Source organism: Schistocerca serialis, chromosome 3, assembly GCF_023864345.2.
Source record: "Schistocerca serialis cubense isolate TAMUIC-IGC-003099 chromosome 3, iqSchSeri2.2, whole genome shotgun sequence".
NCBI lineage: Eukaryota > Metazoa > Arthropoda > Insecta > Orthoptera > Acrididae > Schistocerca > Schistocerca serialis.
In genome coordinates, this window is record NC_064640.1 from 20,529,972 (window position 1) to 20,548,410 (window position 18,439).

General features: G+C 44.1%; 1 protein-coding gene and 1 pseudogene across 1 annotated transcript in view; one reads left to right on the plus strand and one right to left on the minus strand.

Moving 5' to 3' along the window:
• Positions 1-18,439, minus strand: part of LOC126469684 (uncharacterized) — a 477,049-nt gene that overhangs the window by 172,354 nt on the left and 286,256 nt on the right. The window lies entirely within an intron of this gene.
• On the plus strand, positions 14,372-14,489 carry LOC126471919 (5S ribosomal RNA; annotated as a pseudogene).

Here is an 18,439-nt window from a genome sequence, read left to right on the forward strand (position 1 = left end):
AAGGTATTACCTACCGAGAGCAGAAACCACGAAAGGAGAAAAACATTGTATACTAAACCTTAGAATCACAGAGCAAAACCAAGTACACGCTGTGACTTTGCTAATAACTGGCTACACATTTGACATTTTATGAATGGTTGTTAGACTAAAGATCCGATTCTGTATAGTCTTCCATCTGACATTTTGACTTTCCAAGCGTAAAGTGATAACGCTGTTAAAATATATGATACAGAGAATTACGATAAACCCACGACTACAAAAGGTGACTCGCTAAGCGAGCCACATGTGTGGGAGATAGAAGTGTTGTATATTTAGTTTTACGAGGCATACTAAGTTATTGTCTGACACGACGGCCATATGAAAGAGTTAAATTTCTGCGGATTTACTAGGTTATGGGTTGAACACGAAATTTGCACGGTTGAACGTTATCGGTTTGTAGGCATTCTTTGCCAAACGCAAGACTTTTTTAGCGGGGCATGACTGGAATGTCCCGTAGCCGACATTTTACATAATAGTGCAGCTCCACTGCACAAAGAGCAAGATTAGGGAGTCCAGTGCTTTAATGCAAATGTCATAAGTTACCTTCCCAAAAGAACAGTGAAAAATTTGCTAAATTCAGCGCATGATCGTTATGTTTCTTTCTTCTGTTTCTGTATTCCATTGCAAAGGCACACAACTTATGCTACATTAAACACGTTCTTATTACATTCGTACCTACTGTCCTCCTTCCATTAACGTCTAGAGATTCAGTAGTATATGACCACCTACGTACGGTGACCAAGTGATAAAGCAGTCTGTAAGCTGACCATCTTTAGGCGCAGTCTTTAATTTATATTTATTTTTAAAACACCATTCTAATATTCGTGTTAATTTTAAAATCACTAAGCTACAGTATTTTAATAGTAATTCTGATGATAGCCTTGGATTTTTTAATCTCAACCTGAAGAATAGGAGCAATCAGAAGCTCGTCTTCGAGTTTTAATTTGATAACCTACAAATTCAAAGAAACGAATACAAAGTAAATAAGATTTTGTACATTTACACACATAGTCCGCAAGACACTGTACAGTGGATTCTTTGTACCACTGCTAGTCATTGCATTTCCTGTTCCACGAGCAAACGGATCGGAGGAGAAAGTGATTTTATTTATGACTCAGTACGAGCTCTAATCTCCCTTATTTGTCCTTACGCTACTTGCTCCATATTAACGTTCTGCAATCTGTAGCAAATGTTACGAGGGGATTACAAACAGTAAGTTACTCATGTTGTCCAACGCTAAGACCACTGCGCAACAAGAGAGGCGCATTGTGAGAAGAGAGTACGTGTTCAAGATTTCCTGCAGACACAGTTCTGCTGCGGAACGCTTAACAGGTATATCACAGTACGGAAATGAAATGGTGCGGCAGCTGGAGACGCACCAAAAGATTGAAGTACGCGGGTAGTACGACTGTTGCGGACAAAATGTCTAAATTGCCTACAGATTCATCATGCAGTTCTGACGGTATATGGACCAAACGCAATTTCGCGTCAAGCGGTTGTTGCCATTTGACCAAGAAGCCACAGGTGTGGGTGATGCTGAGATGGAAGGAAGATCTTCGACTTCGAACACAGCACAATGTTCAGGCAACTGAGAAATTGATTCGCAGCAATCGCAGAATTTCCAGCTATGAGGACGTTCATATAGCGGTTCTCGAATGGCTAAGTGACTAAGGAGCAGATTTCTATCGTCGAGGAACTGAACGATTGGTAGAATGTTCCGAGCGTTGTTTGCATAGATTTGGTGCCTATGTTGAAAAATAGTGTCAGGTACCTGTGTCGCGTTGAAACATAATGCAGCATTCAATAGAAGTTCATTGGCCTGCCATAATAATGTGTAAGTTGCTTTCTGATGTGCCCTCGTAGTTCTCTAAATTCAGTCAATAGCGTTTCGCGGGAACAGCGTCTTCTTCCCTTCGAGCTTACCGATCTAAGCGCAGGGTGCATTTCCGTAGTACTCGCGTGTTGATCGAACCTGTAGGTAACAAATCTAGCAGCAAGCCTCTGAATTTCATCTAAGTCTTCCTTTAATTCACATGTAGATCCCAAATAGTCCAGCAGCACTCAAAGAAAAACAATGCGTTGCGCTGTCGAACGCTTTCTGGGAATCTAGGGCTATAGAATCTGCATGTTGACTTGCACCCATCGTTCGAAGAAAATATTGCTGCAATTCTATCAGACCAGCTCTGTGATTGGATTGAACGCTTCCTAGCAAACAGAACACAGTATGTCATTCTTAACGGAGTGAAATCTTCATACATGAAAGTAACTTCGGGCGTACCACAAGGGAGTGCTACTGGACCATTATTTTTCACATTATACATGGGAAGATGCTGTTGTATACAAACAAATCGCAGCGCTATAGAATTGTAGCAAAATGCAGAAAGACCTGTAGTTGCCCTCAACATAAACAAATGTAACTTATTGCGAATACATACACAGAAAGATCTAATAATGAATGTTCACACTATTACAGAAAATCACTGGAAGCCGTCCCCTCCATTAAATATCTAAGAGTACGCTTACGGAGCGATTTATAGCTGGCGTCCACATAAAAGTAATAACGAGTAAGATACAGTAGGAGAATCCTCAGGAAGTGTAATCCATCCACAAAGGATGTAGCGTACAAAACCCATGATTCTTCAATACTTGAATGTTGTCCGTCATTCTTTGGTCCGTACCAGACGGCATCTATAGAGCAAATAGAAAAGATGCAAAGAAGAGCATCATGTTTCGTTACAGGTAAATTTAGCAAACGTGAAAGCGTCACGGAACTGCTCACCCAACCCCACAGATGCGTTCTGCATCACGGTGTGGTTTACTGTTAAAATGATTCTAGAAGGGTCAACCAGTATATTGCTTCCTCCTGCATAACGACCTTGAAGGTAAAATCGGAGAGATTTCCTCGCACATGGAGGCTTACCAATGGTCGTTCTTCCTGCGGACCATTCACGACTGGAACAACAAAGATGGGATGCGACATGGGTACAAAAAGTACCCTCCGACATATACACAAGATGGTTTGCAAAGTATAGATGTATGTATAAATGCAGATTTAGCTGCAGGTCTCGTGTACAAGGTTGTCAGTGAAAGTGACGTTGTGTCACACATTTAACAGCAGCTACCGTGGTGGAAGGTGAAATATTATTGTTAACTGTCAAAGGGATCTTTATAGAATACTTGTAGCGGGCGCCACGAAGCTGTAAGTGAATAATTCCTGGCGCTGCACTCACGGCCTTACGCAGTACGATGATGTTTCGTGATGCGTGTTCACGGGCGTGAAAGAAACGGTCGTTCTACTCGTATCCAGTTGCTATCCTGCTTCCGTATCATAGGATGCTAACGCTGACTATAGTGCTGTGCTGCCTGACCAGAAAGTAACCACTTGGAATAAATACTGACTTCCAGAATTTGTCCATGACTGGGAAAAGCTGTGGTCACTGTTTTTGATCGAAACACTGCGCGACAATGTCCAAAATTAAATTCCAAACTTCTTGGCTGTGCCTCATGGATAAGGCATTACGAGACAGTTGATGGTGATCCGTCTGTTAGGTCGGACTTGCAGCTCGGTGACAGCTGAGAAGAGGAAGCTATTTGTTGGCACCAGGTTTCCAACTCTCCAATGTTCCAGTAACATCACACACAACACACTAGACCAGGCTCATCCCGCTCCGCGGGCGCAAGGCAATGAAGTACAGTGCCCGGTACGCAACCGTGTGGCATAGGAGCCAGGTAGATAGCTGCGGAGCGAGTGAGACCGTAGAGCACTGCTCTGCTCTGGACCGTCACGCGTTCAGATCCAACGTAAAGAAAATAACAGCGGAAGCGCAGCTCTGTAAAAGTGGTCGATGAGCGGTGAAACAAGCAAACCATTTACTGTTTAGGTAACAATTAATGCTCGTGTGCCAGAATTACTACGAAAAGCTTTAGAAAACAGCGTTCATAACAAGAATCGAACTTAGTTGTTTTCTGACCCACAGGTTGATTCTATTAGTACCGTATACGCACACTCGTCGTATGTACAGTAGGCATCTTCAGCAAGATATATCAATTTCTTAAATGAACTAGTGTCATAAATATTCTATTTTAGAAATTATTTTAAGTAAGGAATATAGAGTCTCACGCTTACTGTTAGGAGTTACAAGTAAATATTTTTTGTCGTACTTCGTGCTATAGCTTTTTGTATCCCTTTTCAAGAGTTTAGACATCGGATCCTTAGTTCCCTATTTTGTACGCAATAATTTTAATTGACCAAGTTTGAAAATTTATTAAAAAAATAGAATTAAGGTTATAAAGACATTTAATTCTTACAGTCAACGTTGTTAAAGAAGGCAGTTAACATTTTACACGTTTTTCTTTTTCGCTTATCTTCAAAAGTCTGTTTTCATACTCTTCTTGTAATTTGCAAATGATTTCAACATAATCTGAAAAATCCACATCTTCTTTAACGCTGTTTAATGGGGGGAAGTGTCCACAATGCTTCTCGCGAAACTCTTTTCCCACAAAATAAGTTTTTTTTTTTTGAAATGCTTGAATCGTCTGCACTAAATCAACAACAGAGTGATTTTCGCCTTGGAGTGAAATATTCAAAGTATTTAAATGACCAGTTAGGTCACTGAAAATAGCTAAATTCGCCACCCACTTAGGATCACGAAGTAATTCTTCTGGACGTCACATCATTTCCAAAAAGATGTTGATTTCGTCCCTCAAGGAGAAAAACCGATGACGCACCTTCCCCCTGCTCAGCTATCTTACTTCGGCGTGGTAGGGGATGTCCGGGTATTCCGCTTCGATATCAGCCGGATATTCTTGAAATTGGCGGTGTGTGAGTCCATGTGAGGGAAGATAATTAACCGTGCGAACAACTGTGTCCATAACATTTTATATGTTGACAATCCTCGCACAAAGTGCGTCCTGGTGTATCAGACAATGGACTGCCGCGAATAAGGAACAGCCGACTTTAGCCATTTTTGAGCCTACGCAACCCAGGAATTCAGTGCTTATCCCTCGCAGTGCGGGGACTCAATCCGTTGTTATACTGGTCAGTCGTTCCCATTTTAAACCTATTGACTCGAACACGTTTTCCACGGCTAGAAAAATAGCCAAACCCGAGGTTGTGTCTTTTAATGGTATAAGGTCGAGAAATTCTTCGGTGACACGCAGATTGTCGTCGACGCCCCGAATGAATATGTCCGCAACGTCCGTGGACTCGTCAAGGCGACAGAATATGAAACGAAGTTTGCCGCTCTCTCCATTAATTACTGCTCCATATCTGAGGCCATATATTTGACTCGACGAGCAACAGTTTGACGCGAAAGAGCTATTTTTCCAAATTTTTCCGTGAGGTCTGCTGGACAAATACAAACCGCCGAGTCGACCAGGCGATCCCTGATGAGATTCCCAGCCGCAAAGGGTTTCCCTGCTTTCGGAATTCTCAGTTAGCATTTTTAATTTGAGCGCAAACTTTTACCACTAAACACTTACAACTAATTTTGTACAATCCTGTTTTTAAAACACTTTTATCATTTTAACAATTAATTGTTTCATTCATTGAAACCCAAATAAAAAACTAAAAAAAAGATTGGTTTTTAGGTGCGTTTTCCCCCAGTTCCGCTGAAAAGCGGTCATAGACGCTAGCCAGGACAGCGAAATGTGATCCCAAAATAAATTTTTATCAATTGGAATATTTCCGTTTTAATTAATTGAAAACATAGATCAAACTACAACATATTTTTTCCCATCCATCAAAACACAAATACACAAAAAGGAAGAATGACTCTTAATGACACTCTGCTGTCGGAGAGAGCGTGGTTCAAAATGGTTCAAATGGCTCTGAGCACTATGGGACTCAACTGCTGAGGTCATTAGTCCCCTAGAACGTAGAACTAGTTAAACCTAACTAACCTAAGGACATCACAAACATCCATGCCCGAGGCAGGATTCGAACCTGCGACCGTAGCGGTCTTGCGGTTCCAGACTGCAGCGCCTTTAACCGCACGGCCACTTCGGCCGGCCGAGAGAGCGTGTGTGACGGCTTTTCAGAAAGTGGAAAAAAATAACGCACCTGAAACTTTTTCTTATTTCTGTGCGACGCGATTTAATGCAATCCAAATATAAAATTAACAGAAAAGAAATGTTCCATGTTCCTGACAATCTGATATTCGATAACTGGCACGTTGCTAAGTGACATATCAGATTATAACATATAGTTTTATTTGTCATCTTTATAAATAATGAAGCCGTGCGGGATTAGCCGAGCGGTCTAGGGCGCTGCACTCGTGGACTGTGCGGCTGGTCCCGGCGGAGGTTCGAGTCCTCCCTCGGGCATGGGTGTGTGTGTTTGTCCTTAGCATAATTTAGGTTAAGTAGTGTGTAAGCTTTGGGACTGATGACCTTAGCAGTTAAGTCCCATAAGATTTCACACCCATTTGCACATTTTTGTTCGTATATTTCATTATTTTGTCGATGATGCACTGAACGCCCAGTTCTAATCGCATGCCTTCATTCTTTCGCCTCTGTTTTTTTCATTCGGGCCTATGTTAAGGTCTTTTTTCTCACTCCCACACAGCAAAAATGGGGCAGCAGTTATGTTAGATAACGTAAGTTGAATTTCTTTCCTTACATAGTGGCCGAGCATTCTTTGTACTGTTTGAATGAAAAATCTAAATCTACTACGTTTACTGTAGAGATCCTGGGATTTAGAATACTTCATGTGAAAGCCCAACTGTGAAACATTCAGAGGCTCGGTAAGTGGCTTTATTATCAATGACAACTTATGCTCTGAGAAGATTGCCGCCATGGACGTCCACTGTTTTTGTTTCTCCTTCACACTATATTCTCTCGTAAAACAGTTCAATTTATACAAATCCTCTGGCATACCATCTTCTGAGCTACCTGTTACCTACTAATAATACTGCGTAACGTTATTACTGCATATTATAAAAGTTTCTTTGAATCTATTTACTAACTTTGTGGTGTCTTCGTTTATGTACACCAGTAGCCGTTAAAACCGCAACATCAGGAAGGTCAGCAAGTAATGATATTTTATTTATTGTGCACGCACTGTACAGCAGGAAGCATAACACAGTGCTGCCCACAGACACGTCAATCGGGACTGGCGGACTTCCGCGTCGTCCTCCGCCAGTGGCGTCAGTTGGATGCGGTATGCAGGAGTTGCTGTCAGCACACAGCACTCGCAGGTGTGGTGCCGCTACCACACCGTCAAGTAGCTCCCCAACGGACTCCACCTGGATGACTGAATCTCTAGTATACCTGTCGATGGCGTCATGTCGCCCTTTTCAGTTTGGGTGCACAGTGAGCACTTAAAGATGCTTAGAACTACAGTGTCTCACCCAAAGTGTGAACCGTCTGCTGAGAGGCTCCGCCTGATTTCATACAGCCCACATAACATAACTGTCATGTGTTTCTTTGTTCCTGACAATGCTCGGCCACACACTGCAGGTACAACAACGACGTTCCTGCGGAGTTTCCGATGGGAAGTGTTTGACAGCCTGGACTCGAGTCCCTCTGATTTTCATCTCACATGAACCTCTGGCTATGAGGACAGCATTTTGGCACAGACAACGAGCCGCAGACCAGCGTGAGGAACTGGCGGAAAGCACAGGCGGCTGCCTTCTACGACCAGGGTATTGGAAAGTTGGTACCACGCTGCCACAGATGTCTAAGTCGAAGCAACAACTATGTAAAAAAGTAGCTGAGAGGTGTAGCTAAACGTTGCAAATAAAAAAAAATTGTGACTCTTCAAGCTTTCCCGGCGGATGTGTTGCAAATAGTATTCACGGGTTTGCCGCCGGATCACGTTGTGCAAATTCCACAATATTTCCTCGGAGCAACTGTCCGCCATCTTCAGGTGGTTCAACCTTGCCCGTGGCTAGGTACGACTGACGGTATCCGCACGCCGACGCCCCGTTTTTTGAACACGCGCGCGAAGAATGCTCAGCCGCGGATATCGCGCATGCGCAGTGATTTGCCCTATTCAAACTCCCCCTGCCGAAAATCTCAGAGCAGCTCTGCCGCACGTGCGCTGTAGCTGCGTTTGTCAACATTGCGGCCAGACGTTACTCACCAACGGCCGTACTAGGCCAGTGTTATGACGGGCCTGTAATCGATGAATCTTGATTTTCGCGTGTTGATTTAATAGCAGCCAATGCAGAGTCCCAGGCTGTGCTCAGTTGAAATGCCGTATCCTTGTTGATGAGATATTGTAGAATTTGCACAACGTGACCTGGCGGCAAACCCGTGAAGACTATTTAGAGTGCAGTGCTTGTCTTAATGTGGAAAGGGAGCGGTTTCTCTTACTTCTAAAACGACATGGTGATTGGCTTTCGGGTCAAGAGCTGAAGCATTTCCAAAACGGTTAAGTTTGTAAAATGTTCGCTTACCGCTATGGTTAAATTACACCGTGCATGGCAAAATGGCGCTATCCAAAACCGGCACTGAGGTAACTGTGGTACACCACTGGCCAAAGATTACAGGGGTGAATGATGGCTGTGGAGATGAGAGACTGTTGAGCAACTGATCACCCAGATGAACCAAAGAGCTACGAACAATGTCTCCTCAACGACTGTTCAGTGAACATGGGTGCATATGGCGTGATCAGCACGATTCTGATTCATGGATCCATACTGACTCTATTTCACTGGCGGCGAAGGCGGAATCTGTGCTCCAGTACCACAGTTGGACGTCCACTGAGTGGCGAAAGGTGGCCTTCTCAGATGAATCACGTTTCATGCTGCATCCGCGTGAAACGTCTGACAGGAACAGCCTGCAACAATAGTCGGAGTGGTCCAGGCCTGACACGGGAGCGTTGTGGCCTGGTGGATGTTTTAGTTGCGTTCCCTGGATGATCTCGTCATTCTGGAAGGCACAAAAGATCAACGCAAGTATGCATCTATCCTTGGGGACCAGATTCACCCCTACATGTCGTTTGTTTTCCCTTTGCACGATGGCATCCACCTTCATTTCGTTGACTTACTGCAATATATAAGAAAACGCGCGATTTTTTAGTTGGTTGTCGATCTTTTTGTAAAGTTAGTGGCACAATTTAGAAGAAGTTGTACTTGCAGTTTCATTATGGTCCATTTGTGCAGAGTCTCACACACACTAAACACCACGAGCAGGATAATGCAACGTGTCACACAGCTCGCGGTGTAGTTTTCAACAGCACCAGGATGAGTTTACCGTACTCCTCTGGCCACCAAACTCCCCGGATTTAACACCAATCAAGAATCGATGCGAACATCTCTTTGGGATTGTTCCCACCATGGATCCTAGACCGAGGAACATAGTGCAGCTGGCCACAGCATGGCTCCACATCACTGTCGGTACCTTCCAGCAGCTCGTTTCTCTGTTCCTGTAGGTCCGCCCTGCAAAAGGAGGTTATTCAGGCTTTTGACAGTGCTACGTGGCACTGAGAGACTCCAGGCGACTTCTCGCTGCATTTGTTGTGTACCTCTTGCTTGGTCTACAACGATCTGCATTTATAGTGGTAACGTGGGGATCATTCTACCAATTTTCTTGTCTGTACTTTCATGGTATTGGTACACATACGATATGACTTCGTCACAACGGTAATCTAACGGCGCAGCTGCGTTTTACAGATATTCTGAGATCTCATGTTTTATTTCTCTCGAGACAGTATCTCGGTATCATGTTTCGACAAGATAACACTCGTCCTCACGCGGCGAGGTTCTCAATGAACAGCCTATGTGATACTGAGGTACTCCCTCGCGCAGCAAGATTATCACATCACCAATAGAACTGGTGTGGGACCAGCTCGTACGCCAACTGTGTCTGACTGTCGTATCCAGGATATCGAGAGCCAGTTGTTACTGTTGTGGGTCAACTTATCTTAGGAGGGCATACAACGACTCTACGATCTCCTTCCCAACGACGTCACTGCATGCACGAGACACGAGAGGCTGCAACGAAATTACAAGGAATAGCAGTGTTCTCGCATTGCGAATTTCGTTGTTAAATCGATGTTGTAATCACCGAAATGACAGCTCGTAACCGATCGTCACGCAAAACTTTGTTTCACTTCCTCCTCTGCTGCACGTTTTTGTCAGCGAGAGTGTATGAGAGAGAAGCTTTATAACGAGGCGGGGCCGCGGCCTTGCGTCGCTGGACCGGCCTTATACTTTCGCGTCGCGTGGCTCACAATTCTATACGCAGAATGCGAGCCGAGAGAAACCGGCCTACTGATCCACTTGGAAGCTGGCGCTTTCCTTGCGGACAATTGCTCTCCGCCACTGGCCGGCGGGAGGCCGCCGACACTGCTTTACAACTGCTCCGGTCCTCGCTGCAGCGGCCAGGGATACACACTTTCCACGAACGTAGCCCCTCGCCTCGTAGAATGCCAGCTGGAGGTATTTCTGGTTGCGAGCCCGTGGTTGCCAGATCTCGGTGGCTGCTGACCCGGACGTAGACGGTTCGACTCCGGAAGAGGAAGCAAACCTTCGAGGTCATTCGACTCTGTTAAAGAACATCTGTGAGCTCGCTATACTACGTGGATCCTCAGCTGCTTTTTCCGAGATTGAAACACGCTTCATTCTACTCCATATTCAAGTATTGGGTGATTCAGAGAGGTTGTTAAAGTAGCCAAGGATGACGAATAGGAACTTACAGGTACGTTCACTTATTAAGAAGGAGCACGGCTAACACAAATGAACAAAAAAGAAATGGTACAAATGTCGTCCTACATCACACCCACCTATTTATTGTAGAACCTTAGATCATATTTTGAGTTCCAACATTATTATCTGCTCGGATCAGAATAAACTTCTCCACGGAAATTAGCATGGATTCCGAAAACATTACTCTTCTCACACAATGTCCTCATTACTACGGATAGAAGAAATCAGTTTGATTCGGTGTTTCTAGATTTTTGAAACACTTTCGGATAAGAACCGATGTGGTAGCCTTGTAAGGCAAAAAGTGATCGTATGGTATTATCGTCCAGAAGACCCCATCTGTGAATGTTTGGCCGCCTGGTACAGGCCTTTCTTTACTTGGTCCACTTCGGCGACTTTCGCGTCGATGATGATGAGGTGATGATGGCAACACATACATCTACATCTACATCTACATACATACTCCGCAATCCACCATACGGTGCGTGGCGGAGGGTACCTCGTACCACAACTAGCATCTTCTCTCTCTGTTCCACTCCCAAACAGAACGAGGGAAAAGTGATTGCCTATATGAATCTGTACGAGCCCTAATCTCTCTTATCTTGTCTTTGTGGTTTTTCCGCGAAATGTAAGTTGGCGGCAGTAAAATTATACTGCAGTCAGCCTCAAATGCTGGTTCTCTAAATTTTCTCAGTAGCGATTCACGAAAAGAGCGCCTTCTTTCCTCTAGAGACTCACACCCGAGTTCCTGAAGCATTTCCGTAACACTCGTGTGATGATCAAACCTACCAGTAACAAATCTAGCAGCCCGCCTCTGAATTGCTTCTATGTCCTCCCTCAATCCCACCCAGTCCTAAGCGGACAAAATCGCCTTCTGGGCCGGGAGTCGAAACCGGCCCTGTGATCGAGTCAGCAACGCTACTCGCAAGTCCACGAACGTCTGATCTTATAGAGAAAGTTTCCTGACATGCGGGACGCACTATGCTCTCCTAGATGGAGAGTCAGGGGAGTGTAATAGGACTATTACTGCTCATGCTACGTATTAAAGAATTAGTGGATAGTATTAGTTGTAATCTCAAACCTCTCGGAGACGATGAGTGTTCAGTGAGGAAATTCTATGCCGTCAAGATTGCAGTACAATGCCTGGTGCAAAGACCGGCAACCAGCTATTAACTCATAAAATTCAAAGTTTTACAATTTACCAAATGCACACTCGGTATCCTTTCATTACAGGATTAATGAGTCACGTCTGGAGTAAGTCACGTCATTTGAATTTAACCATTTGCTGAGATACGAAGTGGAACGACCACCTAAGTTCAGTTTCAGGTAAACGAAATAGCGGACTATTATCCATAACTGTTTCTCTACAAAAGAAACTTACAGACGAAACTCTTGTACAACCCATACTCGTCTACCGTTGAAGAGTATGAGAGCCGTATCAGGTCAGATCAAACTAACCGGGAACCTTGAGGTATGCACAGAAGCGCGGTGCGAATTGTCTCAGATTTTCTGGCAGACTGTCGAGAAAAGGTGACGCAGTTTTCGCGAAAAAACTCTTAGAAAACTTTAAGAACCCCCTTTCAGGATAGACAATACGGATGTTCTTTAGCCCCCTACATAGCTATCTCTTAGAGAACGTGCAGATCAAATTAGACCGACAACAGCTCGCACACAGGCGTATAAGCAGTTATTCTTCCTGCGCACTATCTGTAAGGGGAGAGAATCTGTCACGCCCTTCACAGTGATTTGCAGGGTATGGGTCAGCCAAGGATAGAAGTCCGAATAAAAGCACTCCGGAGAGTACACGACCTTGCTTATTCAAATATTTTTATTCTGTTTTACATGGGTGGCCCCGGACCCTAACCACATTTCGCTCCAGCCAGAATTGCTAAAGCTGAATAAAAATGCTTTTAAAATGCGGAGAGTTGACATTTATACCGCCTAACGAGGTCATTTATCTATAAAACTCTGCATTTGAGTACAATAAATACATGAAGGTTAACGAATCTCAAGGCTACATAAGCTGTAGAAACCATACCATATACCTGACAATTGCGGTCAGCAGATTCACAAGAGACGTAAATTGTGTATTATTTGGCAAAAAGTTAAACATTAGTTTGAAACAATATTTGTTAACACACGCAGTACTTACAGCGTCATAGTCTCCAAAATAGAAGTTGCCATATTGTATATTCTTCTTTCATTCGTCATCCAAGTGCAAATGTAGATTTTCAACGAAGAGATCAAAACAAGCGTGATGGAACAGTATGCACACTTCATAAGGCCGACATGTGGACATATTGCATAGCTTCCGATGTATTCGCATTCCGAAGATCCAGTGTCAAAAGCGCAGTTAACACTTTATCCAGATCTTTGCCACGAGCTGCTCCATTCCACTGTGTTTTAGTCACTTAACTGAAACTCCACTTTTGCACTTGGATGACGAATGAAGGAAGAACATGTAACAACAGCTTCTGTTTTGCAGACCATGACTCTGAAGCACTGCATATTTTAACATTTATTGTTTCAAGCTAATGTTTAGCTTTTTGCCAAGAAGTACCTCATTTGCGACTCTTGTGAATCTTCCGGTCACCATAGTCTGTTGCACGGTATTGTTATGCTTCTGTAGTCTTTAAATTTATAAACCTTCAAACCTTGATTCTACAGAAATGCAGATTTTCGCAAATAACTCACGTTGATGGGTGGTAGAATCATACATCTTTAGGATAAATGCTTCGCGGGTTTTTGTATGTAGTATCAAGCATTTAATGACCTCCTCTGTTGTCAAAAATGGTTCAAATGGCTCTGAGCACTATGAGACTCAACTTCTGAGGTCATTAGTCCCCTAGAACTTAGAACTAGTTAAACCTAACTAACCTAATGACATCACACACATCCATGCCCGAGGCAGGATTCGAACCTGCGACCGTAGCGGTCTCGCGGTTCCAGACTGCAGCGCCTAGAAACGCACGGCCACTTCGGCCGGCTCCTCTGTTGTCATCGTCAGATGGTAGAGTATTCAGCTGGTGAAATTGTGCCAGCGTATTTTAGACTTCTCTCTTTTGAGCTAACTGTAAATGAGATATTAAGTTAGTCATCTGTAACTTACGAAACCAAGGAGATACTTAATCGTTAAAAGATGATCAGCACTCCCACCTTTCTTCACCGCTACAACAAATTAAATTGACAGTCCTGGGCAGACGCAGTATTAACTTTAAACAATAAAGCAAAAGGAGACTAAATGAAGTAAAAGACAGTTTTGGTCTCAGGGTTCCTGGAATTTATAGAATTCGCTGTGAGTGCGGTAGCAGTTACATTGGTCAGTCAGCACGATTTCAGAACGATGCCAAACGAGAAGCGTGAGAGCCAGAAAGAGTCAGTAAGTCAATGTAACGACCACAATGTCTGGTCATTTAATACCAAATCAAACGTTGCCCGAGGCGCTTTTAACAATTATATCACTTCAGCTACTTTCGGGTTAGGTGATCACATCACCGTGCACCGAGCTAGACAGCTTAATGAGCATACCTAACAGTTTTTTGCTTCCCCGTACAAGGCATGTTACCATCATAGATCGATCCTCTCCGTCGATATTTGTTATGTTACTCTGGTTCATTTGTGATCTTGCGAAAGTTAATTTTTAACAAATAATGTGGCAATTAAAATTCCTCAGCATGAACAAGGCCAACGGCTTTGCCGCAGTGGTAACACCGATTCCCGTCAGATCACCGAAGTTAAGCGCTGTTGGGCTGGGCTAGCACTTGGATGGGTGACCATCCGGTCTGCCGAGAGCTGTTGGCAAGCGGGGTGCTTTCAGCCCTTGTGAGCAAACTCAGGAGCTACTTAATTGAGAAGCAGCGGGTCCGGTCACGTAAACTGACATACAGCCGGGAGAACGGTGTGCTGACCACATGCCCCTTCATATCTGCATCCAGTGACGCATGTGGGTTGAGGATGACACGGCGGCCGGTCGGTACTGTTGAGCCTTCCACGGTCTGTTCGGACGGGGGGGGGGACGTTACTATGAATAAGGATTCTAGTTCAGTCAGTTTCGTTTTATTATAAGTTTCTAATTAATTATTACTACTCGGAGTTACGCATATTGCCGTCCATTTTGTACGGGAGTACCTACTGTCCGTTATACCTTAAGTACAAAGTCTCTTACAGACAGCAAGTTTCCACGCTTATAGTACGGTTGTCTTGACTATCTGTCACAGCAGAGTGGATAAACTGCCTCTCTTCCAACACTCATAGCTATAGGAATGAATGCAATCCTCTACGGACATCAAATTATGACCCACATCGTGGCATAAACGCTACAACAGCCTCATGAATCAATATACGACTATGTCTGATAAAAAAAAATATCCTCCCGCGTGCGTCTACCCACTGCGATTCTGTCATCAAGAAGCCGCTAAGAGCAGGATGTTCAACAACAACTTTAACCGGGACAGCGGCTATACCCTTAGTAGTGCAATGGAAGCGGGCACTTGATGTTGAACCACTACAGAGAAATAAACTGAGTTATCCACCATCTAACGAAATCAGCATCTCTACCAATGTTCCTCCGACTTCTCTGTTAGCATTTGTAAGTTCAGTAGCCAAGTGACGTCATCATGGCACAGTTCGGTCAACTAAATAAAATACTGTAATGCCTGCAGACAACTCTTGACGGTGACGACAGCAAAAGTCATCGAAAGCTCGATATTACATAAAAAAACTTAAGCGTCAAAAAATCCGTGAAGCATTTATCCAAGATCGTCCCTGTGAGAAACGACGTTCTCATCTGCATCCTCTCCTTTATTTTTCTTTCGTGTTTATTCCCGCCGGCCGGAGTGGCCGTGGGGTTCTAGGCGCTACAGCCTGGAACCGAGCGACCGCTACGGTCGCAGGTTCGAATCCTGCCTCGGGCATGGATGTGTGTGATGTCCTTAGGTTAGTTAGGTTTAATTAGTTCTAAGTTCTAGGCGACTGATGACCTCAGAAGCTAAGTCGCGTAGTGCTCAGAGCCATTTGAACCATTTGTTTATTCCGTATCTAAACGGGGCCAGCATGGTTATTATCGCTTTTGGCGTGGTTAAATTTATAATGTGGCTAGATGCCATTCCTGTCACCTGTCGCCAGCCCTTTACCCCCCCCTCCCCCCCCCCCCCCACCCTCGTCCCGTTACGCAACTTGCGTACCACAATTGCGGCTATTCTGGGGGATACGTTTTTAGATAAATCTGCTATGTTAAAATGATTTTATTCGTTTTTAATCCAGCCTGATTTACCACTACGTAGCAGCTATTCTGGTCGGGCGCGGCACTGCGGTCTCACTGGTGAACCGGCCACAGCCAGCGCGCATAGTGCATCACCGGCGCTAGGCGTGGCGGTACTGCAACAGCCAGCCAGCTCGCCTTGCGAAGGCTAACCTGGTGCTCCCGTACTCGCCGCCCGTTATTAGCCCTTTTTTTCTCAACCTTGAGCGGCGCTGGTGACCACCAGCCTTTAGCTCGACCTCCGGCACATTATATTTAATACGTCCGTCCTTAGGCGCCGCCGGATTCGACGAATGAATGGTTTTAGCGTCCACTTAACGTTCTTCTAAGGCAGCATGTTTGTCGCAGCGGAGGTAACAGAAATTAAGTAGGACACACAATATCAATGGTCAAAAAAAGTATTGTTATCATCACACACACACACACACACACACACACACACACTAATACTGTTCTCGATCATGGGCGTCCACAGAAATTTATCCACTGGGGAGGGAATCGGGGATGAGGTGGTTGGGATATTTAAAGCGCTTTTTTATATAATTCACTATACACTGAAGTGCAAAAGAAACTGGTATAGGCATGCGTATTTAAATACAGAGATATGTAAACAGACAGAATACAGCGCTGCCGTCGGCAGTGAATATCAGGAATCCGGTAAAACATCAAATCTCCGACATCGCTGCGGCTGGGAAAAGGTCCTGCAAGAACGGGACCAACGACTAAAGAGAATCGTTCAACGTGACAGAAGTGCAACCCTTCGACAAATTGTTACAGATTTCAGTGCTGGACCATCAACAAGTGTCAGCGTGCGAACCGTTCAACAAAACATCATCGATATGGGCTTTCGGAGCCGAAGGCCTACTCGTGTACCCTTGATGACTGCACGACACAAAGCGTTATGCCTCGGCTGGGTCCGTCAACACCGACATTGGACTGTTGATGACTGGAAACATGTTGCCTGGTCAGACGAGTCTCGTTTCAAATTGTATCGAGCGGATGGACGTGTACGGATATGGAGACAACCTCGTGAATCCATGGGCTCTGCCTGTCAGCAGAGGAATGTTCAAGCTGGTAGAGGCTCTGTAATGATGTGGGGCCTGTGCAGTTGGAGTGATATGGAACCCTGATACGTCTAGATAAGACTCTGACAGGTGACACGTGCGTAAGCATCCTGCTTGGTCACCTGCATCCATTCATGTCCATTGTGCATTCTGAAGGACTTGGGCAATTCCAGCAGGACAATGCGACACCTCACACATCCACAATTGCTACAGAGTGGCTCCAGTAACACTCTTCTGAGTTTAAAGATTTCCGCTGGCCACCAAAGTCTCCATACATGAACATTGTAGACCATATCTGGGATACCTTGCGACGTGCTGTTCAGAAGAGACGTCTACCCCCTCGTACTCTGACGGATTTATGGACAGCCCTGCAGGATTCATGGTGTCAGTCCCCTCCAGCACAACTTCAGACATTAGTCTGGTATATGCCACGTCATGTTGCGGCACTTCTGCGTGCTCGCGGGGGTCCTACATGATATTAGGCAAGTGTACTAGTTTCTTTGGCTCTTCAGTGTGTAAGTATGCTTATAAGACGACTCATACCCAAGAACTAAATGATCTGTAGTTATCCTCGCGTACCTATAGGTACACAGGAATCATTAGTAGATATTAAGTAAATCTTTTGTAATATTAATATGAGTAGTTATGTTACCATTTCTAAATTAATGTTTGGCATGTCTTATAGGAGTTGTCTGCAAAGTCTTTGTTCAGAGTACTCTTCCAGACTTGTGACAGGTGGTCCTTGACAGTGTGATGGTAATCAAAGGGAAAAACATTGAACATTAACACTAGTTTTTCGAATTTAGTGTCAATTTTTTCGGTTTATTCCTTTTATATTTCTTTAATGTTGAACTTTAACATTTTTATTACATTACCATTACACTGTTGAAGATGAATTTTACTAAGTGTTCGTACTTCACTCTCGATTTGTAACGTCTTTTTCAGTGTTGTTCACAAATATTTTGCGCTCTTTGACGACGATAGTCAGTTAAAGTCTATTGATTGCCTTGTAAGTCGAGAAGTTAACAAAATAAATTCTGTAAATCATTCACTATATTGTGCTTTTCATGTATAATTATGAAGTTGTCCTATGAAGAAGCGACGGGAGAATAAGTAGAACAAGTTGTCATATGAAGAAGCGGCGGGAGAATAAATAGAACAAATATATTAATTTGATCTGAAACGAAAGTGCTACCTAATCTTCTAGTTACACGATAGTGTTCGGATTGTGGTATGAATTCGTGCAGACAGTAAATTGTACGGTGGTGAATGCAAATGACTTACAGTAACAGTAAACACATGTAAAAATGCCTCACAGATGGAAAAATAGCTTTACGCTGTGTGCTAAACGTGAATACAGGTTAGGTGATCCAGAAATTGCTCACAGTGGCGTGACGGAAGCTGCAGGAAAATATTAAAAGTCCGCA